Raw genomic sequence first — 27531 nt, 5'->3', positions numbered from 1 at the left:
TTGTTTTTCAAATTGGTTCTGAAATGTTATCTCTTCCATCGACCTTCCAAGAAAGGTGACATTTCCCTGGCATCTTGGCTATTTATCTTTGTTCTTTTCCACTCCTCCCCTCCCCCAATTTGAAAGTTTGTTAAGTAGTAGTATGTGCAAGATACAGTGCTAGAAGCTGGGGTTACAAAAACATAACCTTCAAAAAGTTTATATTCTTTTTTTTAAGATTTAAATTTCTTTTAATTTTTCTCAATAAAAATGAAGTTATTTTCAGATTCCTTGCTGAGATCACTCTGAAGAGAATTTTCTTTTTTTAATTTTTAATTTTTAGTATTTTACAATCACTACTATAAAATGTAGATTTTTTCTCCCCTCCCTACCCCTTCACCCCCTTCCCTCCCCAAGATGGCATACAATTCTATATAGGATCTACACATACGTTCCTATTGAATACATTTTCACTATAGTCACGCTGTGCAGACGAACTAAAATAAATGGGAGAAATCATATAACAAACCAAAACATAATACACACACACACACACACACACACACACACACACACATGATCTGCTACATTCTGCAATTGAATTCCATAGTACTGTCTCTGAATGGGGAAGGCATTTTGCCTTAGAAGAGCATTGGGAATTTTTTTTTTTTATGTCCTTGCATTGCTATGAAGATCCAACTCTACCAGAAAAAATTCTCGCACCCTGTGGTCATTGCTGTGGACAAAGTTCTCCTGGTTCTGCTCCTTTCACTCAGCATCAGATCATATAAGTCCTTCCAGGCCTCTCTGAAGTCTTCTTGTTCATCATTTCTTATGGCACAATAGTACTCCATTACATTCATATACCATAATTTATTCAGTCATTCCCCAATGGATGGGCATCCCCTTGATTTCCAGTTTTTGGCCACCACAAAGAGAGCTGCTATAAATATTTTTGTACATGTGGGACCCTTTCCCATTTTCATGATCTCTTGAGGATAGAGCCCTAGAGGCATTATTGCTGGGTCAAAGGGTATGCACATTTTTGTAGCCTTTTGGGCATAGTTCCAAACTGCTCTCCAGAATGGTTGGATCCGCTCACAGCTCCACCAACAGTGAATTAGTGTTCCAACTCTCCCACGTCCTCTCCAACATTTATCATTTTCCTGTTCTGTCATGTTTGCCAATCTAATAGGTGTGATGTGGTACCTCAGAGTTGTTTTGATTTGCATCTCTCTAATCAAAAGTCATTTAGAGCATTTTTTCATGTGATTATAGATATCTTTAATTTCTTCCTCTGAAAATTGCCTGTTCATATCCTTTGATCATTTATCAATTGGAGATAAAAATCTTATATTCTACTAGAGGGCCCTGAAATGCCAAAAGATAAATATAATGCAAGGTAATGAATGAAGGAGGACAAAGGAGACAGTATCGGAAGTGACCCGGAGTCAGCTTCTACGAGCGTGAGAGAACTGAGGGTTAAATTGCAAGTGTGACTATTTATAGAACGGAAACTGGTAAATGTTACAAATCAAGGCTTGATTTATAATTTTGTTGATTGTCTAGGTTTAAGAAAGAGGTGGAGAAAATATTAATAATGAAGATGAAGCTTAAAAGCGTGTCCTGAATTTTCTTAGAATCAATTGTTAAACATTTAGCAGCAGAGTCCTGGCTCAGCAGATCAAGCACTACAGATATATTAGAGAAAGGCACAGAACACTATTAGCTTGGGGGTCTGAGAAGACAGCATAGCTCATGATGATGATGATGAGGAGGAGGATGACGATGATGATGATGATAAATGGAGCCTGAGTGGAACCTGAAAAGAAGATAAGGAATTTGAAAGGCGGCGATGTGAATGGAGGACAATTCAAACATACTAGGCCTGTACACATTCTCAGAATTGGGTTTTGGAATGCTGAATTTGAAGAATACTGAGTCAGAAATGTAGATTGGAGCCACATTGTAAAAAGTCTCAAATGTCAGGTTAAGGGATTTTCATTTTACCCTTACTGTTTGTCCTTTGTTTTCTGAGAAGACCAATGACTTCATGGGGGATGTCTTGATTTGTGTGTAAATTGGATTTAAGTGAGGCAGAGCTGCACAGAGTCATCAGCCTCACTCTCTCTTCCAGTGTCATTGAAGTCCAGTGGCAAGACAAAAGTCAGGATGAATGGCCATGGCCCAGGATGCAGTGGGTGATGTTGGTGTCTTCCATGTCTGACCAAGCTCTAAGTGCCCCACATCCTCCCATTCTTGGGGTGCATGTCTCCCTAACTCACCAATGGGTTTGAGGCCTGTTGATTCCCCTCAACCTGGTTTAGCCCATCTACCAGGATGGTTTTATTGGGGTGTGGCTGCTATCCATACTCCAACTTCTTGGAACCATAGGTGAGAGAATTGAAAGAATTGAACTTACAGGTCATCTAGTCTACCAAATACAGGAATCTATTTTTATTTCATCATCTATCTTCTGCTTGAATATCTCTAATTAAAGCTAGCTTATTAGTTCATAAAGTGCTCCATGACTAGACAGCCTAATTATTAGGAAGCTTTTCCTTGTACTGAGCAGTTATCTTTCCTTCCTCCCATTTGTTTTAATTTTACTCTCAGGGATGAAAGGGAACAAGCATTTATTAAGTGCCTACTACATGCCAAGAGCTTTGCCAACATTATCTGATTTGATCCTTACAACAACCCTGGGAGGCGGGTGCTATTATTATCCCTGTTTTACAGCTGAAGAAACTGAGTGAGACAGAGATGAAATGACAAGCCCAAGGTCACGTAGGCAGTAACTGTCTGAGATTGGATTTTTTCTTAAGTGTTCCTTACTCCAAGTCTAATACTCTATCCACTGCCTCTAGTCTCTGAATTGTACCATCCACATACTTGAAAAGGTAGCTGGATCACTTGAGGTTAGGAGTTCTGAATAGCAGTGAGGCCAAAAACAATTAGAAGTCCATACTAAGTACAGCACCAATGTGATGAGCCCTTGGGGGTGAGGGGATGGTAAGGAAGGCCAGCTGCCTAAGGAAGAGTAAAACAGCTCAAGTCAAGAACAGAGCAGATTAAAACTTTTATGCCAATCAACATTGGGATCAGACCCTTGAGTAGCCTCCATACTTCCAGAGCAAGTGAGATGGGGAGACCCAATCTCAAAAAAAAAAAATTGTGCCCATAACTCAACACAGTGCTCCTAATGTCAACACAATTCCAGTTCTCCCTTAGTTCTCAGTTAACTCTGACTTATGTACTCTTAGAGCCAACTGCCATTGCTGCAGCTTCTTGGTGTTCAAGGTCTACCTGAAAGAATTAGAATTTTTTATATCTCAGAGAGAGTTGGCTTAAGAGTTCTAATCATGCCCCCCCCCCCACTCCCTGCAAATACTCCCCCACTTTACCGTTCAGGTAGGAGGGAGCTGCTTCAAGTTTTTGAACAAGATGTTTACATAATTAGACTTATACTTAGGAACACTGTGGGGAGCCCTCACAGCTTTGTGAAGGAAGGATTGGAAAGGGAAAGACACTAGAATCAGGGCTACTAATTAGAAGATTGCAACAAGCTCCCCAGGGAATGATGATAAGGCCCTGAATTTGGGTGGTAGTTGTGTAAATAGAGGGAGAGGGATGGATATGGGAGTATAAGTAATTATATTTCCCTCCATCCTATCTTGCCCTCCATTTCTTCTATTTTCTCTTTTGATCTTGTCCCTCCCCAAGAGTGTTGACTTCCAATTGCTCCCTCCTCCCATTACCCTCCCTTCCATCATCCCCCCCACCCCCTGCTTATTCCCTTTTCCTCCACTTTCCTATATTGTAAGATAGGTTTTCATACCAAAATGAGTGTACATTTTATTCCTTCCTTAAGTCAAATGTGATGAGAGTAAGCTTCACGTTTTCTCTCTCACCTCCCCCCTTTTTCCCACCATTGAAAAGTCTTTTACTTGCCTCTTTTATGAGAGATAATTTGCCCCATTCCATTTTTCCCTTTCTCCTCCCAATATATTCCTCTCTCACCACTTAATTTTATTTTTTAGATATGATCCCTTCCTATTCAATTCACGCTGTGTGTGTGTGTGTGTGTGTGTGTGTAATCCCATCAACTACCCAGATACTGAAAAAAGTTTCAAGAGTTACAAATATTGTCTTTCCCTGTAGGAATGTAAATAGTTCAACTTTAGTAAGTCCCTTATGACTTCTCTTTGCTGTTTACCTTTTCATGCTTCTCTTGATTCTTGTGTTTGAAAGTCAAAGTTTCTTTTCAGCTCTGGTCTTTTCATCAAGAATGCTTCAAAGTCCATTGAAAAACCATTTCCCCCCCTGAAGCATTATACTCAGTTTTTCTGGGTGGGTGATTCTGGGTTTTAGTCCTAGTTCCTTTGACTTCTGGAATATCATATTCCAAGCCCTTTGATCCCTTAATGTAGAAACTGCTAGATCTTGTGTTATCCTGATTGTATTTCCACAATACTTGAATTGTTTCTTTCTAGCTGCTTGCAATATTTTCTCCTTGACCAGGGAACTCTGGAATTTGGCCACAATGTTCCTAGGAGTTTCTCTTTTTGGATCTCTTTCAGGAGGTGATCGGTAGATTCTTTCAATATTTATTTTTCCCCCTGGTTCTAGAATATCAGGGCTGTTTTCCTTGATAATTTCATGAAAGATGATGTGTAGCCTCTTTTTTTGGTCATGGCTTTCACATAGTCCCATAATTTTTAAATTGCCTCTCTTGGATCTATTTTCCAGTTTAGTTATTTTCCAATGAGATATTTCACATTATCTTCCATTTTTTCATTCTTTTGGTTCTGTTTTGTGATTTCTTGGTTTCTCACAAAGTCATTAGCCTCCATCTGTTGCATTCTAATTTTTAAAGAACTATTTTCTTCAGTGAGCTTTTGAACCTCCTTTTCCATTTGGCCAATTCTGCTTTTTAAAGCATTCTTCTCCTCATTGGCTTTTTGAACCTCGTTTCCCAATTGAGTTAGCCTATTTTTCAAGGTGTTATTTTCTTCAGCATTTTTTTGGGTCTCCTTTAGCAAGTTGTTGACTTGCTTTTCATGATTTTCTTGCATCTCTCTCATTTTTCTTCTCAATTTTTCTTCCACCTCTCTTACTTGATTTTCAAAATCCTTTTTGAGCTCTTCCATGGCTTGAGATCACTGTATATTTATTTTGGATGTTTGGGATACAGAAGCCTTGACTTTTTTGTCTTTCCCTGATAGTAAGCATTGTTCTTCTTCTTCTGAAAGGATAGGAGAAGATATCTGTTCACCAAGAAAGTAACCTTCTATAGTCTTATTTTTTTCCCTTTTTGGGCATTTTCCCAACCAGTTACTTGACCTTTGAGTCCTTTGTCAAGAGTAGGGTTGGCACAGTCAAGCATGTACACTGGTCTGAGAGCATCCAGAAACTTTTCTACCTAGAATCTGTGAGTAATAGAGTTCCTTGTCCACAAATCTGGCTGCTCAATTCCCCCAGGGACTTTTGGTGGGGGGCAGGGCTGCCATTCAGTGTGAGATAAAGAACAGCTGCTCAAATCCTCCAGAAGCATTAGTTAGGGGCAGGGCTGCCAAACAGGCCTGAGGTAAGGATCAGCTGCTCGGTTCCCCCAGGGGTTTTACAATCCGATGGATGTGGGCTGCTGTGGGAGTTGCTGCCACCTGACACAGCCTGTGCTGCTGCCGCCTGAGGCCAGAGCTATGGGAAGACCTCACTTCCTTCTTGGCCAGCTGAAAAAATCATTTCACTGACCTTTGGCGCTTGTGGGTTGAGGGATCTGCAAACTGCTGCTACTGCTGCTGGGGATTCTGCCCCTGAGGACTGCTCAGGTCCTCCTCTCAGCACCGTGTCATGCCATGCAGCCAAGGCTGGGCTGGGCTCTGTTCCACTGCCCGTGTGACAGACCTTTTCCATTGGCCTTTCAGGTCACCCTGGGCTGGAAATCTCCTCCTCTCCGTTGTTCTATGGCTTCTGCTGCTCTAGAATTTGTTGAGAGTCTTTCTTCACAGGTATTTTATGGGGGAAGAGCTAGGGTATGTGTGTCTTTCTACTCAGCCGTCTTGGCTCTGCCCCCCCAGTTGATATTTTCTTAAATTGTAAAATAATAGACTCAGGTCCTGGCTCTACTCAGTATTAGCTATGTGAGCTTGAGCAAATCACCAAATGTTTCTATGCTTGTTTCCTCAGTGGAAATAAGGATAATAATACTTGACAGGTGACTGTGAAGATCAAATGATGTAATGCATGTAAAGGGCATTCTAAGTAGGTGTCAGAGGGGATTCCTGTTCAGCTGCTAAGGCCCTGTCTGTGTCCTTCTGCCTCTGAGATTCTATGATAATTAGGAGTTATTAGGACTATATTGATATATAATGATGACCATGATTGCTATGTATAACATCATGTACAGCATAGGTATATACTTAAATATTTTTTGGTGATGATACAAAATTCAACACCCATTTCTATATGTAGAAGGATAAATGAGGTGATAAAATAGTTTGTAGGAGCTCTTTTATGGAATCACAGAATCATAGAGTTGGAAGGGCCCTCAGAAGTCATCTTATCTGATCCATGCCAGAATAGGAATCTCCTCTATAACATTTCCAACAAGTCATCAGCTAGTCTCTACTGTAAGACCTCCATTGAGGAAGAACCTACAACCATTTGAGGTAACTGATTCTACTCCCAGGAGGCTCTAATTGTTGGGAAATTTTAGAGATTTTTAAAAACATGAAATCTAGAAATGTTTCTTTCCTTTTTTAAACAAAGCCTAAATCTGCCTCTCTACCTTCTACTCATTGGTTCTACCCACTCTGGACCCAAAAGAGTAAATCTAATTCTTCTTCCACATGACCCCCTTTTAAATACTTGAAGACCATCACCATGTATGCAAGTGATCTGTCATCTTGTTAGTTTGGAGTGCCCTCATGTGCCCCTCAATGTAGCTTTTCTTGACTGTCCTGTTGTACTATCATATTGAGCTTGTAGGTCATTAAGACTCTCAAATCAATTTTTTTTGGTGAGGAAATTAGGGCTAAGTGACTTGCCCAGGGTCACACAAGTGTCTGAGGCCTCCCAACTCCAGTGGTGCTCCAGTGGCCTCTGAATCTTTTTCACATGAACTTGTTTTACCATCTTTTACTTGTGCAGTTGATTTTTTAAAATCTAAATTTATGCTTTGTATCTAGCAAGATGATCAATTTCATCAACTGATCAACGATATATCAAGATGATTGATTACTCACCCCTCATACCAAAAAAAATACATTCTAACTGGATCAGCAATCTAATTTTTCTAACAATGAAGAGATAAGAAAAGAGAACAATAATATAGCTATCTCAACCATGGAGAAAAAGAATTAAAAAGACAAACAGAAAAATTATTGGAGACAAAATGTATATAAACATCAAAAAATGCTGCACAATAAAAGAAATAGCTCTAAAATTGAAAGAAAGGAAACAGGGAAATATTTGCAGAAAGCACCTCAGACAAATAACTGACATCCAGAATCTATAAGGATGTCTTCATATCAAACAATAATAAAGCAGTATCTCTAGTGGAGCTATGGTGAAAAGATATGAACAGACAATTCAGTAAGGAAAAAATATAAATTATTAATATCTACATGAAAAGATGCTCAAATTAGTTAATAATTAGAAAAATGAATCAATATAATTTTATCATACCATTTTGTGCCCACCAGAATGACAAAAGAAAAAAGGTATAAAAATCTAGTGTTGGGAAGGTAATAGGGAAATAAACACACTGCTCTGTGGATGGGCTTGCAGACGCGTAGAGCATCGTTGAAGTCACATGGCAATACGCGAGCAGTGTCTCAAGACAAAACTGTTCACACCTTCTGACCCAGCGTCTCTGTAGTTTGTGCTTGATTCGATTTTTTTCCAACTGGAACCACGCTTTCACTGATGTAAGCTCCCATGTAGGAACTTCTTCTGCCAAGGTAGATAGGAACCTCCCCTGCAACTTACCTGCTTAATACCATAAAAAATAACAATGGAGCTCACTGTGAAAATATCAACAACCAATTTATTCATAACAAAAATGCCAAACAATCGAAAAGTAGATGAATTATGGTGCATTTAATACAGGTGAATATTCTGGTGCCATAAAGTGATAACTCTGAAGCATGCAAGGCCATATGGAAGATCTACAGGAAAAGATACTAACAGAAATCAGCAGAACCAGACCCATCTATACGTTGACTATAGCTATTTAAAAATGAAGTAAAGGCATTTTTTCTCCCCTCTTCCCATTTTTCCCCACTCCCAGGGGCTGTTCTAACTGTGCTAGGATCACACACAGCTCTAGTACCACTGCTACCTCCCTGCATGCCCCACCATGATCATCTACGGGGACCTCATCAGCTCTGATGAGATGTTCTTTCATATGTACAAGCCTTTGGAGATCAAGAAATGGGCATGGCTTGGAGGCAGAAGAGATGGTTAGTAGACACTCATTGGTGAAAATACTTCTGCTAAGTGTCTTGAGATGCCACGGTCATCCCTGGAGTGCACGGAGCAGTGATGAAAGCAGCTTCACAAAAGAAGTCTACAAAAAGCCCATCAGAGATAAGATGAAATGCATCTAAGGCACACCTGCCAAAAAGAAACCAAATAGAGTAAAACCTCTCATGAACAGGACTCCGAACAAATCAAATATGCCCATACGAATGTAAAAAACTATCAGTTCTTTTGAGATGAAATCATGCATCCAGGTAGCATGGTGACTTGATTGGACTTCCATGAGGATGGTATGACTCCATTTATAATTTACCTTAAAGATGGCTTAGAAATATTCAGCTCATCGCTTTGGATCATCTCCCATCATAACTGGCTGCTACTTTTTCTTATCTATACAACCCTAGTGCTTGGATCAACTTAAACTCTCTTCTTGATCTTTGTCCATATATTTAAAGTTTAATTTATTTAAAATGGAGACATAGTTCTTTAAAGAAATATGGCATGTAAAATGTCTAAAATAGAATGCACTTAAACTTGTTTGAGAAAACTTCTCTAGGTCTAATTTTTTTAAAGTTCAAATTAGAATTTGTTACATAGCACCTCGAAGATCATCGCAGAGATCCTTCTCTAGGCCTAAGTCACTTCAACCTAAGACTATCTCCAGACACACTTTTCTGTAGCTGATTGCTTGTAACAATGAAATCTCAATTCTTTACCCAGTTAAATCTGAATTGAAAAAGAAGAGAGATGCCCACAGATGGGCATACATATACATATATACATGTATATGGGCATTTATATAATAATATAAAATGCTACTTTTAACATTTTGTTTCATCATCTACAAGCTGAAGTAGAATTCACTGTGGAAGAGATCACTACCTTAAAACAAAACAAAGACCAAGGAAGAAAGGAATGAAGGAAGGAGAAGGAAAGAGGGAAGAAAGAAAGGAAAAATAAATGAAAAAGCAAGCTAAATGTGACAACTTTAGAGAGATGTGGAAGGAGACAATTTTTAAAAAATCATTTGTTATGTGTTAGTTTACTCATTTCTACCTTGTTAGATGGTAAAGCTGGGACATGTAGCTAATGCACTGAATGATGGGATCAGGATGCAGGTAGATGGGAATAAGCTAGAATGTTGGGCCAAATCTAGTGAGATGAAATGCTAGAGGCAGAAATGTAAAGTCTTGCATTTAAGTTAAAAAAATTAACTTCCTAAGTAAAATATGGAAGGTAGATTACTGTTCATATTCCTGTATGTTATTCACGTGGGGGAAAAATCTGGGAGTTTTAGTGGATGTCAAGTCAATGGCATGATTTGGCAACCAGAAAGTAAATGCCATGTTAGACTGCACCGAGAGGCAGAGTAACCAGAATGAGGAAGGCAGTTGTCCCACTGTCCTCTGTCCTGATCTGACCACATCTGGAATATTTTTAGTTTCTTTGAGAAAGAAAGCTGATAGAGTGGAAAGCATCCAAAGGAGGGCACAGAGGCTGATGAAGAGCCTTGAGATCATGTCATTTGAGGGTTGATTGAAGGATCTGGGAATGTTTACCTTGGAGAAGATACAGATTAGGGCAAGAGATGTTAACTTTTTTGTGTCATGAACCCTTTTGGCAATCCAGTGAAATCTATGAATCCCTTCTTAGAAGAATGTTTTTAAGTGCACAAAACCAAAAACAGAGGATTATAAAAGAATCCAATTATATTAAAATGTAGTCATCAAAATAAAAAAAAAAACCCACAAGGTTATGGGTGAGAACCATTGATTTAGCAGGATATTCTTACCTGTCTTTGAGTACTTAAAGATCATCATGTGACAGAATTATGTTTGAAAGTTGATAATAAGTCAATTTAGGCTTAATGTAAAGAAAAAAACCAATTTCCTAACAATTAGAACTACACCAAAGTAGAATGAGGTGCTAACATAGGAATGGCTTCCTTTTCACTTCAAGTAAAGGCTAGATGACCATTTTTTGGGTATGTAGTTGAAGGGACCCTTAGTCAAGTACAAGTTGGATAACGTGGCTTCTGTGGTGTCTCCAAACTCTGAGCTTCTACTATCCAGTGATTCTAATATTTTACTCTTCATCATCCCCCAGACATCATGCCATCTGATATAGGCTCTACATATACATTCATATTAAACATATTTTCATATTAGTCATGTTGGAAAGAAGAATTGGAACCAATGGGAGAGACTATGAGAAAAACAAACAAAGAGAGAGAGAGAGAGAGAGAGAGAGAGAGAGAGAGAGAGAGAGAGAGAGAGAGAGAGAATAGTCTGCTTCAATCTGTATTCAGGCTCCATAATTCTTTTTCTGGATGTGAATGGTATTTTCCGTCATGAATCTTTTGGAGTTGTCATGGATTCTTGCACTGCTGAGAAGAACGAAGTCTATCAAGGTTCGTCATCTCACAATGCTACTGTGTACAATGAAGAACCACAAAGAAGTAATAGATTTATAAACACCCTAACCAAATTATCTCGTATCAATTATTATATGGGAGAGCATACTTGACTGGTAAAGAAAGGTAGAATTCTATCCTTAATGAGTACTATTATAACATCATGTTCTATGTAATGAGTTCATTTCCATGTCTTGGTCAGCAATTCTTACAAGCATGGCCTCGTTCCTGTACTCACATGTTCTATCAAATGAAAAATCTTCGCCCATTTAACAGTTGATTTAACAAAGCTGTTTTCCTTTCGGCACAATTTTTATGTACAGTCACTTTATTTGGGCACCGTGTTATGTATAGTAGGAAGCAGTCTGGCATGATGTAATGGTCTTTGAGCCAGGAGTCACTGAGTTCAATGATGCTGAAATAAGCTTCCTGACTTGGCACAGAGATGGCAGTCTGTGGATGTGGCATGAGGTATGCACTGTCAGACATGGCTGATAGGTTGGTTTGTTTTGTATAGCTATACTTCTTCATTGCAAGGGAGAGTTCTATTAGCTGAGGAATGAGCGAGGCATCCAGAGGTGACTATAAAAAAGGCAGGCATTAAAAAGCATTTATTTTTTTAAAGTCCTAAGTCTAAACCCTACTTCTGACATTTCATAGCTGTGTGATCCTGGGCAAGTTAGTGAATCCTGTCTGTGCCTCAAACAACTCCCTAGAATTGGATCGGATAGAACTGAAGTGCATTTAGGGTTCCTTAACCCTAAAAATGTGCTCTATTTACTACCTCAGAGATGGATTGTGAACTATGTTGTGGGAGAGACTCCCTTCTGCAGACCAAATCACAGACCCTTACTTGTATACAATGCCTGTCATCATATTGGTACTTATTAATATTGATACCTAAAACAATCATTTATCATTTTAGGTACTCCTTCCATCAAAACAGATCCTACAAAACCCCCACACCTCAGTACAGAGGTGTCAAACACAGACCACAAGCAACATGTGGCCCACAACACTCCTGAGATTAAAATTTAATGGGAAAATAAAAGTAATAAATAAGAATACAATACACCATTATTGTCATTATTGAAGTAATGTTAGTAAGTGGTTTTGTGAGTCAATATATAGACTTCAGGGGCAGCTAGGTGGCACAGTGCCTGCCTACAGTTAGGAAGACATCTTCTTGAGTTCAAATCCAGCCTCAGACACTTATTAGCTACGTGATCCTAGACAAGTTACTTAACCCTGTTTGCCTCAGTTTACTCATATGTAAAATGAATTGGAGAAGGAAATAGCAAATCACTCCACTGTCTTTGCCTAGAAAACCCCAAATGGGATTACGAAGAATTGGACCTGACTGAAATGACTGAAAAACAACAATGGCCTACCTGGTGCTTCAGTACATTTTAGTGGCACCCATTTCTATTTGCGTTTGATGCCACAGTCTTAGCAGAGGGATAGTTTGTGAACATTTATAAAGTGAAGTGTGATCACTAAGTGCTAGCCTAGCTTCACAAACAAATTGTTCCAGAGTAACCAAGTCACTTGATAAAGTCTTTCTTGTTATCTTTGTGGATAATACAGGGAGCTGTGAGCTAGGTGACAGTACAGTTAGATGGAATTGAATGGGTTGAATGACTAGATGTAAGAAGTGGGCACAAATGGGTCAATATCCATCTAAGGGGGTTCCTTAGTGTAGTGTCCTAAAGACACTGGGATGTTCACAATTTATATCAGTGACTTGGATGAAGGCATATATGTCACGATGCTCAAATTTGTAAATGATACAAAGCTGGGATGACTAGGTAGTAAGGTCCAAAAGGATCTTGACAGACAAGAGTATTTGTACAACTCTAATGTGATACAATGAATAGATGTGACCATAAAGCAACTCAGATTAAAATAAAACAGGACAACCCTGTCACAGAAATATAGATTGGGAAAGATGTGACAGAAGTTTGTGTGGAAGAAACCTTGGGATTTTAGTGGTATGCAAATTCAATTTAAGTAGTGGGATCTTAGATCTAGAGCTGCAAGGAAACTTAGAAACCATCTAGTCCGATCCTCTCATTCTGCAGTTGAGGAAACTGAGTCTGACAGAGGTTAAGTGGCTTGCCAAGGTCACATAGACATTAAAGGACAGAGATAGGATATTATGTCAAGAATATTGCGTTGCAACCCCTCAAAGGCTCCTTTAGTCAGAATTGAGAGACATAGTGTTGCAAAGAGGGAAGATAATTGCTCTGGTCAAACTACATCTGGTGTATTGTGTTCAGTTCTAGTTGTCATTGACGTCACTGTGCCTTTTGAGAACAGATACTCAACTTTCAAATTAGTCAAAGCTGGCAAAATTGCAAAATATCAAATTGTATGCCAGCATCTGGCCCAGGAAGGCTTTAAAATACTTTAGAGAGAATTTAGAAAAGGGATGATTTAGTTCTGGTCCAACTACTGAAGTAGAGTGATCGTTTCTGGTTACTACATTTTAAGAATGACATGGAGAAATTGGAATGCCACCAGATGTGGAAACCATGCCATGTGGGGATTGTCCGAAGAACTGGGATGTTTGGCAAAGAGAAGATTTAGGAGCGACAGGAAAGTTGTCTTTAAATATTTTAGAAGATAAACCAAGAATAATGGATGAAAGTGACAGTGACTTGACTTAAGGAAAAGCGTCTAATAATTCAAATTGCCCCCAAGTGGAGAAAGTTGCTTTGGGCCATAGTGGTTTCCCCCTCACTGGACAACTCTGACTGAGGACTAGTTTCAGGTACAAATTGGGAAGGATAACTCTTCCAATTTTAAGCTTCTGTACCTCTGTGAATACAATAGTATAATCTAATGATGTAAAAAGACAACCCAGTTGATTCTATCAATAATCCAAAGATCTGTGTTTTCATCTCCATAGGTACTGCCTCCTCCGGTACAAGTGGTGACCCCTCTTTAACTTGGCAAAGCGTCTTTGAAAGTTGTTTTGGTTGGAAATTTCATCACCCTCTGGCAGGTCTTATGAAGGGCCTCTGAATATAGCTGAGCTGGTCTTTGAATGACACACATATAGTTTGTCACTAGGTCAATACTCAGATTCTTTCTAGCTTGCTAGGACCTTAAAGAACTAATGTTTCAGGTACCAGGGTGGGAGAGAACACACATTTACTGTTGTTATCAGTCATGCAGTCCTGTCCAACTCCTCGTGACTCTGTGGACCCCAGCACACCAATGCCTGTCCTTAGAGTTTTTTGGCAAAGATATTGTAGTGGTTTGCAGTTTCTTTCTCCTATGGTTCAAAGCAAACAAAGGTTAAGTCACTTACCCTACTAAGGGCATATGGCCACTAAGTCTGAGCCTGGGTTTGAACTCAGGTCCTCCTGATTCCTTGCTGTTGCTCTATCCACTGAGCTCACCTAACTGCCTCTAAGCCCATCAGAAGTTAAGTAACTTACCCAGGATCACACAGCTAGTAAGTGTCTGAGGCCAGATTTGAACATTTACCATACATCTATTACTTGTCAAGCAATGGGCTAAGTGCTTTATAAACAGTATCTCCTCTGATCCTCACAATAACCCCAGGAGGCAGGTACAATTATTATTATATGTATACAATAATATACAATTTTTTATTAAATTAAATTAAAAAAATTATTATTTTTAACAATATACAATTTATTATTACAATTATTGAGGAAATTGAGGCTGACAGGTTAAGTGACTAGCCCAAGGTCACACAGTAGAAAGGCTTTGAGGATGGATTTGAACACAAGTTTTCCTAATTCCACACCTACTGTATCATCTAGCTTAAGTTCTTCCTCCATGAAGCCTTCATTAACAACTCCAGCCCACACTGCTTCTCTGAACTCATGCCGTCTTAGCACTATTTCGCTTTAAAATTTTTTTAAAATAGTATTTTATTTTTTCCCTCAGTAACATGTCAAGAAATTTTTTAGCATTCAGTTTTACAAGATTTTTCTCCTTTCTTCCTTCTTCTGAAAATAGTGGGCAGCTTAATATAGTTTATATATGTCCTATCATGTAAAAACATTTCCATTTTAGTCACAGTTGTGAAAGAAAAAACAGATAAAAAACACAAGAAAAAAAGAGTAGGTGAAAAAAAAATGCTTCAATCTACATCCAGAGTCCATCAGTTCTTTATCTGGATATGGGCAGCATTTTTCTTCATATCCTTTGTACTTGTCTTAGATCATTGTGTTGCTGACGAGAGCTGAGTCATTCATAGCTGATTATCACACAATATTGCTAATACTGTGTACAATGTTTTCCTGGTTCTGCTCACTTCACTTTGTATCAGTTTGTACAAGTCTTTCCAGGTTTTTCTGAAATCTGCCTGTTCATCATTTCTTATTACACAATAGTATTTCATTACACTCATATGCCATAGCTTGTTCAGCCATTTCCCAAATGATGGGCATCCTCTCAGTTTCCAATATTATGCTACCACAAAAAGGGCTGCTATAAATATTTTTGTAAATGTAGGGCCTTTCCCCTTTTTTATGATCTCTTTGCAATACAGCACTAGTAGTGATATTGCTGGATCAAAGGGTATGCATACTTTGGTTGCCCTTTGGGCATAGTTCCAAATTGCTCTCCAGAATGGTTGGATCAGTTCACAACTCCACCAATAATGTATCAGTGTCCTTCCCTCCCTTCCTCCCTTCCTCCCTTCTTTCCTCATTGTTCCCAAAACCTTTAACCCAGCACATTCTGAAGGCCATAGTTTGGACGACGATAAGTCCCTTCCCAAGTTCCACTTAAAGGCTGACTTACCGTGATTATCAATAGTAACAGTTTCTTTTCCTCCCAGCATGATTTAGTTACTTTTTTTTCTTTTGCTTGTTAAAAAGGTCATTCCCTGACTACTTCTTAAAGAGGCCTATTCACTCATTGGGCGTTACCTCCCTCTAAGCGAGTACCTGAAAAGATCAAGGTCTCCCATTGCATCCTGGGCCATCTCCTGTCATCCTGATGAATATCTAGTCACTGGATCCAGATGGCTCAGGAGGAGAAGTGAGGCTGGTGACCTGCACAGCCCTCCCTCACTCAAAACAAAGTCAAGTGCAAGTCATGTCATTATTTCTCTGATGGCATGGTCTTCTTAGAAAACAAAGGACTCAGTGTCCCAATTTTCCACACATCCTCTCCAACATTTATCATTTTCTGTTTTGTCATATTAGCCAATTTGATAGGTGTGAGGTGGTATCTCAGTGTTGTTTTAATTTGTATTTCTCAAACCAAAACATCAAAATTTCTTAACATGCTTATAGATAACTTTGACTTCTTCATGTGAAAACTGCCTGCTCATATCCTTTGACCATTTATCAGTTGGGGAATGCCTTGTGTCAGAAATTTGACTCAGTTCTCTATCTGTTTGAGACATGAAGTTTTTATCAGAGATACTCGCTGTAAAGACTGTTCCCCAGCTTTCTGCTTTCCTTCAAATCTTGATTGCGTTGGTTTTGTTGTACAAAAACCTTTTAATTTAATATAATTTAAATGATCTATTTTACATTTTGTTTTGTTCTCTTTCCCTTATTGGTCATGTATTTTTCCTCTCCCCATTGATTTGATAGGTAGACTATTCCTTGCTCTTCTAATTTGCTTATGGTATCACCCTTTGTGTCTAAATCATGCAACCATTTTGACCTTATCTTGGTATACAGTGTGAGCTGTTGGTCTATATCTAGTTTATATCCTACTGTTTTCTAGTTTTTGCCAAATGGTGAGTTCTTATCCTAAAAAGTTAGGTCTTGGGTTTGTCAAACACCTGGTTAATGTGGTCTTACCGCTTATTTACTACTATGTCTTCTGCACGTAATCTATTCCACTGATCCAGCACTCCATTTCTTAGCCAGGACCAAATTGTTTTGATGATTTCTGCTTCATAATATTGTTTGAAATCTTGTATTGCTAGGTTCCCTTTCTTTGCTCACCCCCCCTCCCCCATGAATTCCCTTTATTTTCTGGACCTTTTGTTCTTTCAGATAAATTTTGTTGTTGTTTTTCTAGCTGTATAAAATAGTTTTGGTAGTTTAATTGGTATGGCACTGAATAGGTAAATTAGGTTAGGCAGAATTGTCATTTTTATTATATTGGCTTGTCCTACCATGGGCAATTGATATTTTTCCAGTTTTATAGAACTGATTTTATTTGTGTGAAAAATGTTTTGTGATTGTGTTTTTATAGTTCCTGGGTTTGTCTTGATAGGTAGAGTCCTGAGTATTTTATGCTGTTTGTAGTTCCTTTAAATGAAATTTCCTTTTCTATTTCTTGTACTGAGCTTTATTGGTCATTTAAAGAAATGCTGATGATTTATATGGGTTTACTTTATATCTTGCAACTTTGTTAAAGTTGTTAATTATTTGAAGTCATTTTTTAGTTAATGCTCTAAGGTTCTCTAAGTATACCATCTTATCATCACCTACAAAGACTGATAGTTTTGTTAGCTCATTGTCTATTCTAATTCCTTCTCCTTTTCTTCACCTATTGCTAACATTTCTAATACTATATTGAGTAATGGTGGCAAAAATGGGCATCCTGATCTTACCGGGAAGGCTTCTAGCTTATCCTCATTTCTAATACTATATTGATGCCTATTTCTAAGTACTAAAAAGGTCATTTATAATTACTAGTACTATAGTAATTAATGGCGGTGATAATGGGCATCCTGATCTTATGGGGAAAGTTTCTAGCTTATCCCCATTACAGAGAATGCTTGAAAGTGGTTTTAGATAGAGATGTCTTATCATTTTAAGGAATGCTCCATTTATTCCCATGCTCTTTAATGTTTTTAATAGGAATGGAGGCTGTATTTTATCAAAAGCTTTTTCAGCACCTATTGAGATAATCATATGATTTATGTCAGTTTTGTTATTGATATAGTCAGTTATAGTTGAGTTTTTCTAACATTGAAACAACTCTGTATTCCCGGTATAAATTCCACTATGACACTGGTTATCGTATATAATCCTTATGATATATTGCTGAAAATTCTTGATTGTATTTTGTTCAAAATTTTTGCATTGTTATTCATTAGGAAAATTGGTCTCTAATTTTCTTTCTCTGTTTTGGCTCTTCCTGATTTAGAAAATCAGCACCATATTTGTGTCATAAAAGTTTGGTAGGACTCCACCTATTTTTTCAAATAATTTATATAGTATTAGAATTAATTATTCTTTAAGTATTTGATAGAATTCACTCATGAACACATCTGGCCCTGGGGATTTTTTCCTAGGAAGTTCATTAATGGCTTATTCAATTTCTTTTTCTATGATGGGGTTATGTAGGCATTTTTTTTCCTGATCTATTTATCTAGGTAATTTATAGTTTCGTAAATATTCATCCATTCCACTCAGATTGTCACATTCATTGGCATATAATTGGGCAAAATGTTTCCTAATGATTGCTTTCATTTTTTCTTCATTGGTGGTGATTTTATCATTTTAATTTTTAATACTGGATATTTGATTTTCTTCTTTTTTAAAATCAAGTTAACCAATGGCTTATCTATCTTATTGCCTTTCCCTCCCATAAACCAGATCCTACATTTATTTATTAACTCAACAGTTTTTTTTAATTGTCAATCTTACTAATCTCACCTTTGAATTTTAGGATTTTCAGTTTCGTGCTCAATTGGGGATTTTTAATTTGTTATTTTTCTAGTTTTTTACTTGCATGCCCAATTCATTGAACTGTTCTTTTTCCATTTTATTGATGTGAGAATTTAGAGAAATAAAATTTCCCTTAAGTACTGCTTTAGCTATATCCAATAAATTGTGGTATGCTTCTCATTGTTGTCATTTTCTTTAATGCAATTATTGATTATTTCTATTATTTGTTATTTGACCCATTTATTCTTTAGGATTAGATGATTTAGCTTCCAATTAATTTTTAATTTACATTTCCACTGCCCTTTGTTGAATGCAATTTGTATTGCATTATGATCTGAAAAGAACACATTTATTATTTCTGCCTTTTTACATTTGATGTTGAGATTTTTATGCCCTATTATATGGTCAGTTTTTGCATAGGTGCCATATGCTGCTGAGAAAAAGATAATCCTTTCTGTTCCCATTCAGTTTTTTTCAAAGGTCTATCATCTCTAACTTTTCTGATATTTATTTACTTCCTTAGTTTCTTTCTTGTTCATTTTTTGGTTTGATTTATTGAGTTCTAGAAAGGGAAACTTGAGGTTCTCCACTAGTATAGTTTTGCTATTTCTTCCTGTAACTCACTTAACTTCTCCTTTAAAAATTTGGATGCTTTACTACTTGATACATATATACTAAGTATTGACATTGCTTTATTGTCTATAGTACCTTTTAACAAGTTGTGATTTTCTTCCTCATCTCTTTTAATTAAGTCTATTTTTGCTTTTACTTTGTCTGAGTTCAGGATTGCTACTGCTGCTTTTTTTTTTTTTTTACTTCAGCTGAAGCATAATAGATTCTGCTCTGTCCTTTACCTTTACTCTGTGTATGTCTTTCTGCTTCAGATGCGTTTCTTGTAAACAGCATATTATAGGCGTCTGATTTTTGATCCACTCTGTTACCCACTTCTGTTTTTTGGGAGAGCTGATCCCATTCTCATTCACAGCTATGATTACTAACTGTGTACTTCCCTCCATCCTATTCTTCCTCCTGTTTGTTCTCTCTCTCTTTTTACCTGTTCTCCCCTCACCAGTGTTTTGTTTCTGTCTACCACCTCCCCTGATCTGCCTTCCCTTCTGTTAGTTCCCCCCACCCTTCTTTCTTGATCTCCTCCTCTTCTACTTCCCTGTCAGGTAAGATAGATTTCTATATTCAACTGACCAAGTATATTATTCCCTCTTTGAGCCAATACTGATGAGGTACAAGTTCAAGTGATGTTCATTGCCCACCCTCCATTTTCCCCTTTACTGTAGTAAGTCTTTAGCACCTTTTCATATGAAATAATTTACCCCATTCTACCTTTCCCTTCTGTACCCAATGTATTCCTCTTTCTCATTTCTTAATTGTTTTTATGTCATTTCCTCAAATTCACCTTATATCTTTGCCCTCTGTCTATGTACATTCCTTCCAAATGTACTGTTAGTGGTACAATTTTTATTACTAGACCAAAAATTTGACCAATATCAATTGGATTAGATTCCTGGCCCTTTTCCCTCTATCTTTGCAAAGGAGGGAATCAGGGAGTTACTTCACCATCAAATGTTTGTGCCCAGAACTCTTACCTTTCCTACAATCATCAGCACCTGGGACACATCCCACTTCTTAGTCCACTTTCTTAAGAGGGTAACAGTAGGAGTCACTTTTGTCATTCCCTCTTCAAATCACTTGGTTTGGAAGTCAGCTGTATTGGCAAGGCTGGTGCCTACTTGGAATTCAGGGTAATGCTGCCATTTTCTAATTTCTCAGTTGTCATGTCAAGATGGGCACCATTGCCTCCATCACTCCTTCTACTATATTGCCAAGTGTCCCCAAGTGACAGCACATGATGTTGGCCAGCTTAATGGAGGTCAGAGAGGAGGTCTTATGGCTAAGATGAGCCATACTCATATACAACATGATTTAAAGGACACAAAGAGGTCCTCCTTTCCTAAAGGTATCTCCTCACTATCTTGACATAGTAATAATGATAAAAGATAGCACTTTAAGGATTGCAATATACTATATAATTATTATCTCATTTGATCCTCATATCAACCCTGGGAGGTAGGTATTTTATTATTATCTCCATTTTACAGATGAGGAAACAGAGACAAAGTTTAAGTGACTGACTCAAGGTCACACAGCTAATAAACATTTGAGGCAGGATTTGAACTCAGGTCTTCCTGATTCCAGGTTCAGCACTCTATCTACTGTGCCTCCTAGCTACTCTGAAATTCTCTTGTAACCTTAGGAGCTAATGAGCATTAGATGATAAAATTAAACTGACACAGCTATATAGGAATTCAATGTGTTCTTGTTGTTGGTAAGCCTTTGTTGGTCTTATGTACTTGAAGAGGGAACAATGACTGAAATTAGGGGATCTAGTTCAAATCTCAGTTCTGCTACTTAACTGCTTGTATGGCTTTAGGCATGTTACTTTCCTGGGCCTCAGTTTTCTCATTTGAAAAATGCAGTAGGATGGAGCAGATGATCTCTAAGATCTCTCCTGGACCCTAAAGGCCTTATTAATATCTTACTGATGTCTGTATTTCTACCCCATCTTAATTACAATTCTAAGCAGAGTAGGCTTAAATGAAAAGTGGAAAGAATTCCGGATTTGGAGGCAGAGGATCAGAGTTTTAAAAAATTAGATCTGCCACGTACTATCTTTGCGTCATTGGGCAAGTCACGGCCTCTCTGGGCATCAGTATCCTGTAATTGTAAAATGTCCTACCATTCCGATGCTGCCATCTTGGAGTGTCATGATATCAAAAGGAATAAAAGGACCTTGGATCATTATATAGGTATTTCAATTTACTTTAGGTTGGGTAAAAGACCATCTGGAGTCTTTCTGTCCTGAGAAGACTGGATATACTGGTATGTTAGAGGAAGAGCATGGTACAAAGAGGCAGTCTGTTTTGCAAAGGTCACTATCCATCAAGTGAGTAAAGATTGTTCCAAAGTGCTGTAGCACAGTGACTAGCAGGTAGGAGGCACTTAATAAATGTTTTTCCCTTCCCGTCAGAAACGATAAAGACATCCAAGCACGCAAACAGGAGACACTTTCTTAAAAACCACGTCTTCCAACTTCCACAGCAGAACAATGGACTCCACTCACAAAACTAAAGAACAGGAAACAAACAAACAAACCAGACTCCTCCAACTGGCTCTTCGCTAATCTACACTTTGCCTGGAGGCAAAAGGAGACGTGGATAACTCAGCCTCTCATTTCGACTCGTGGGAAAAACTACACACGAACTTGAAGGCTTCTTAACCTTTGAGTTACCAAAGGGAATGAACAACTAAGTACATCTCGGCTTCTTCTGGGTCCGTGTTCCTCACTCGAATACCATCGAACTTCACTTTCCAAAAGCACAAACCACCCCTCTGAGATGACATTTTGGTTGCACTGCATGCATTTTGTATGTACCTAGTTACTTGCTTCTTTTTTCTCCCCCACAGAATGGAAGTTCCTTGGGGGTCCGTGTTTTGACCTTCCTTTCTGCCCCTAAGCATTTAGCACAATGCATGGCACACAGTAAATGCTTAATAATTGCTTACTGACTGTTCTCTCTGTGCTCTCTTTCACTTCTGTGTCATAAAATACCTTCTTACTGTGGTTCAGTCATTCGGTCATGTTGGACTCTTCATAATCTCATGCACAGCACTACCTCTTCCTTCACTATTTCCGGAAGTCTGTCCAAGCTTACATCTGTGACTTCCATGACATTGTCTCTCCATCTCCTTTTACCTTCAATCTTTCCTAACATCAGAATCTTTTTCAGTGAGTCCTGTCTTTTCATTATGTGGCCAAAGTATTTAAGCTTCAGCGGTGGTATTTGAAAATCCCTAGCTTCCTTCGGAGGTCAGTTCAAATGTTACTTTCTACATAAGGTCTTTTCTCACCCCAATAGTTCAGGTGTCCTTACCCTTTTTTTGTAACAAGGGCCCCTTTTGCAATCTGGTGAGACCTATGGATCCATTTTCAAAAGAATGTATTTTTAAATGCATAAAAGAAAATACAAAGGATTACCTATCCAAGCTCACAGAGCCTCTGAAATACATCCATGGATCCTTTAGGCTTTCTTGGATCCAAAGTTAAGTATTCCTGTCCAAAGTTGGCAAAAAATGGGACTAGTCAATGCTGGAGGTGTTTAATAAATCCTTGTTGAATTTAACTGTATTTATTTATTAGAAAAAACGATGTATCATTGCTTGGGAACAAAATGGAATATTCTAGAAAACTGTTTCCTGTTTGTTCTAGGCATAGCACACCAGTCAGTGAAGACATTTTTAACTTTATTCTTTTCTACAGTGTCCAGAATCACATGTTTGGGATCAAGATGCATCTTTTACACCAATTTTTTTTTTTAAAAACATGCATTTAAATCAAGCGGACATTAATTCTCTAATTTAAAAAAAGGTACTTAAAAGAAACTTGCATTACAAGCCACACCCACATACAACCTCTGAGTTTGGTCACAAGCTTCATAATGGCATTATGTAATTTTTCAAACTACCAAGAGACATTTCCGTAGGCACGGTGCAGAGACCCACCCATGGCTCTATCCCAGTGAATCTATTGAACACACAGTTCACAGAGACTTCTGCAAAACCACTCTTTTCCAGTCATTCATTTTTTTAAATTACATTTTATTTTTTCAGTCAATAAAAATCTCTCCTCTCCCTCCCACTGTGTCCCTCTTCACCAACTGAGAAAGAAGAAAAAGCAAAAACAATCCTGTTACAAAAGTGTATAGTCAAGCAAAACCAATTCTCACATTGGCTACATCAAAAAAAAAAGCTATGTCTCCATTGGCACTCTGAGTCCATCGTCTCTCTGTTAAGAAGCGTGCAGCATGTTTCATTATAAGTCCTCTGGAATTTGTGGTTTGTCATTGTATTGATCAGAGTTCTTGTCTTTCAAAGTTGTTTTTGCAATATTGTTTTCATTGTGTAAATTGTTCTTCTGGTTCTAACTTATTTTAGTACATATCAGTTCAAACAAGTCTTCTCAGGTTTCTCTGAAATCTCCCCTTCATCATTTCTTACACATTATCACATTAATTTCCCATAACTTATTTAGCCATTCCTCAATTGATGGGCAACCCCTTGGTTCCCCTTTTTTGCCACCACAGGAAGAGTTGTTAGAAATATTTGCATGTATGTGGGACTTTTTACTTGTTCTTTTATGTCTTTGAGGATATAGACCTTGCAGTGGTAACGCTGCATCAAAAGGTCTGTTGTTCAGTTGTGTCCAACTTGTCCTGACCCCATTTGGACTTTTACTGGCAAAGATACTGGAATGTTTTGCCATTTTCTTCTTCAGTTCCTTTTACAGATAAGGAAACTGAGGCAAACAAGGTGAAGTGACTTGCCCAGGGTCACACAGCTAGGAAGTGTCTGAGGCCAGATTTGAACTCAGGAAGATGAATTTTCCTGATTTGAGACCCAGTACTCTGCACCACCTAGCTGTCTAGGTCAAAAGGGAGAAACAGTTTAATGACTTTTGTGGAATAGATCCATAGTTCCTTTTTCTAGACATTTTTAAAAAAGCACTTTAAAAAAAATCTTTGCCAGCCTGCTTGGCTCTATGCATAGGTAAGATAGGAGGTTCCTACTCAGTGTGACTATTGAGTAAGAAGGAACTGGTTCCCTAGTGCCTATTTTTAGTCATTGATATTAACTGATTTGGATGCCAGCTGGCTGTTCACCTCCCCAGATTCCTAGGCTCCAACTTTAGTCCCAGCTGGCCTTTCTTCTCCTCAGTGACATTGCTAACCTTTGTCCAGTTAACCCATTTTGGCCTTGCATTCACTCACTTCCTTCACTCTCCCCTTGGATCTTTATTTATTATTTCCCTGCTTGTACCTTCTTTCCTTCCTCTCCCTCTCCCTCCCTTCCTTTTTTTCTTCCTTCCTTTCTCCCTTCCTTCTTCCTTTCTTCTTTTCCCTCTTCCATCCTTTCCTTCCTCTTATTTTCTCTTCCCTCCTCTATCCCTTCCTCCTTTTCCCCCCTTTCTTTATGGCCAACCTATGTACCTCAGATCCCCAATATGCTGATTACAGCCTACTTATTTCTATTCATGGATTTCTCTTTGCTCCAGTCTGAATAAAAACTTATTATGCAGGTGGGGGAGACAAGACTATTATGTTATAGGAGTTTAATTCAATTCAAAGTCATTTATTATTTATTATATTATCCTATATTACATATACCCACTATGTCCTAGGCACTGTGTTAAGTGCTGGGGTACAAAGACAAAAACAAAATATTTTTTGTCTTCAAGGAACTTGCAGTCTGGAGGGTGAGGAGAATTCTTCATATCTTTGTGGTTGGAGGAGCCACTGTTTAGTAGAGGTACTTCAAGACGCAAGGAAGCTAAAGGAGAAGTGAGGAAAGCTAGGTAGAGGAGTGGATAGTTCTTTGGACATGAAATCCTGAGTTCAAATCTAGCCTTAGACAGTTACCAGCTGTGTGACCCTGGGCAAGTCATTTAACCTCTGTCTGCTTCAGTTTTCTTTTTTGTAACATGGCGATAATAATAACACCGACCCCCCAGGGTTGTGATGATTTTGCCAGCTTCCAGACTGTAAACTCCTTGAGAGCAAGGTTTATTTTGTTTTTGTCTTTATACCTCAGTGCTCAACACTATGCCTAGTACAGTGGGTGCATAACAAATGATTTTGAATTGAATTAAATTCCTGCAAAGTACTAGACCCTTCTCTCCCACCTACATAATAAGCTTTTGCCCAGCCTGGAATGGGGAGAAATCCAGGGATAGAAATAAGATATTGTCATCAGGAGATTGGTGATCTAAACTTGACTCTAAATACCATAACTTTAAACCACTCTGTGTCTCATTAGGTGATAACCACTCCTCTTTTTCTGTTTCAAGATTTTCAAATATTATTTCTATCTCTCCTAACCTGATTCATCTCTAGGGCCTGCAGTGGCCTGGATTATTGCCTATTTGAATATTTAGAAAACTCCCATGATTTCCTGCAGTTTAATCTGGAGTCGATTTCCCCCTCTAATACTGGATAGGGTGGGCTACTGGGAAAAGTCCTTACAAAGCTTTCCTGGGAACTGAATATTTTTTTAAGATTATGTGTGGGAAAATATTCTCAAAGTATGGATGGGGCACTGTGTTTTCAACCACTTACTTCTCAAGCTCCATTGGGAAAAGAAGGTAATACAGGTCAAATCCTATTACAGGGAGTTCCAAGGGCGCGTCCAAGTACTTTCATTGGACTGAACTGTTGTGGTGAATACTGCTTGGAATAAATGGTCATGAACATCTTTGGGTTAGATAGAGGATACACGGGTGTTTGTTGTTAAGCAGATGGACCTACAAACATGGATCTTTCTCTGCCTGGGATACTTACCAGGCTTGACCCAACGGCTGGAATGGGAAAACAGGCTGTCGATCCTGTCTCCTGGCTAGCAGTCAAAACAAAGGAAGGAAACACAGGCAAAAGTTTCTGTGAACTGAATGTTTGAGTCACCAAGGGAGAGTAGAAAAATAGCATGTGTCAGCCTGGAACGGTCTTGGTTAGGGCAGTTTCTTTTGGCTAAAGTATCAGGGCCCCCTGGAGAGGACAGAAGGTCTCACTTGGCTCTCTCTGGCTGAATTTATGAGTTTAGGATGAAGCCATATTCAGGCAGATTCCATCTTCTTCATGAAGAAAGGAAATATCAATAATTGGAGGCCCTTGTGCCTCTGATTAGCCCAGAGCAGTATCTGAATGTGTGGGGGGGCGTCACTGCATTAAAATCAACCAAGAATCCCACCCCCACCCCCTAAAAAAAGAAAGTCCAGCAGCCTCCCTGGCATGTGGTGCCAGTGACTTTGTTTGCCATCACCCAAGGAAGCAGGAGTTTCTCTCTCAAAGGTCATGAACTTGGGACTACAGCTACTCCCTTTTGCTTCCCTCTGGTGTTTCTTTTTCCTTTTCAGTTAGAAGTGATCTTGCGTTTGACCAATGAAGGCCAGCACCTCCTCTGTATTATCTTAGAGCAGAGGTTCCCAAAATTATTTGGTCTACCGCCCCCTTTTAAAAAAATTACTCACTGCCCCCCTGGAAACCTATTCTCTTTAACCCTTTAATGTTTTTTTTATTTGTGTCAAACAAAACATTTAAAAAAAGACATCTTAAATTTAATAATTTATTGTAAATTTTTATTTTTTCCTGCAATGAAATTTTGATGATGCAATAGTGAGTCATGTAGTGCATTTAGGGTTAGGGTTAGAGTCATATAGTGCTGTATTGTAAACAGATCATTACACGCACATATTCCTGCTGATACCTGCTGGACTTCCCCACAATGCACTACATGCTTAACTGCCAACACTTGCTTGTTAAGACCTATCGACAGACTTGACCACTGATTAGTTATAACTTGCATTATGTGTGTTTATTTGGAAAATAATGTAATCACTATACTTTTAACTCTGTTACAGAACAGATGAAACATGTACTAATGATTTTTCAAAATTTTTTTTCTTCTCTTCATGCTTCAACTGCCCCTTTATTTTTATTCAATGCCCCCTTCTCCAATTGCACCTGAGACTATTACCATCCTCCTTGCTCATTCTAGTGCCTCCCAGAGGGCAGTATTGCCCAGTATTGGGAACCTATACCAGGATTGCCTAGGTCACTGAGAAAGTCAAAGTGACATCCACCATGTGTCAAAGGTAGATTCAATCAGGTCTTCCTGGGAATTCAATACAAAATGGAAACAAAAACAGTAGGTATTTCCTCATAGTCCCATAGATTAGCATTAATGCTTCTTTATCCACAGTTAAACGAAAATCTATGAGGTTTTAAAAATTATTATTATTTTGATAGCTAAATGCGCTTTCCATTGTAATTCTATGTATTTTATTTTACATATTTAAAAATATTATTCTGAGAAAGGATACATAGGCTTCTCCAGACTGCCATGATACCAGAAAAAGTTAAGAATTCCTGCTCTAAATGAATGCTGAGATCACCTTCCATATGAATG

The 27531-nt window shown here is 38.3% G+C and overlaps 1 long non-coding RNA gene across 1 annotated transcript in view; it reads left to right on the top strand.

Moving 5' to 3' along the window:
• The window catches only part of LOC140513589 (uncharacterized), a 42625-nt gene extending 19964 nt beyond the window's left edge, over positions 1-22661 (top strand). Inside the window, exon 3 of the long non-coding RNA XR_011970243.1 lies at positions 21545-22661. This is a non-coding gene — a long non-coding RNA (uncharacterized lncRNA). The remainder of the gene's footprint in view (positions 1-21544) is intronic.
• Positions 22662-27531: the final 4870 nt, after the last annotated feature.

The sequence above is a fragment of the Notamacropus eugenii genome, chromosome 7 (genome assembly GCF_028372415.1).
Source record: "Notamacropus eugenii isolate mMacEug1 chromosome 7, mMacEug1.pri_v2, whole genome shotgun sequence".
In the NCBI taxonomy this organism is placed as follows: domain Eukaryota; kingdom Metazoa; phylum Chordata; class Mammalia; order Diprotodontia; family Macropodidae; genus Notamacropus; species Notamacropus eugenii.
The sequence above is the reverse complement of the archived record's forward strand: the minus strand, read 5'-3'. Positions and strand labels throughout refer to the sequence as shown.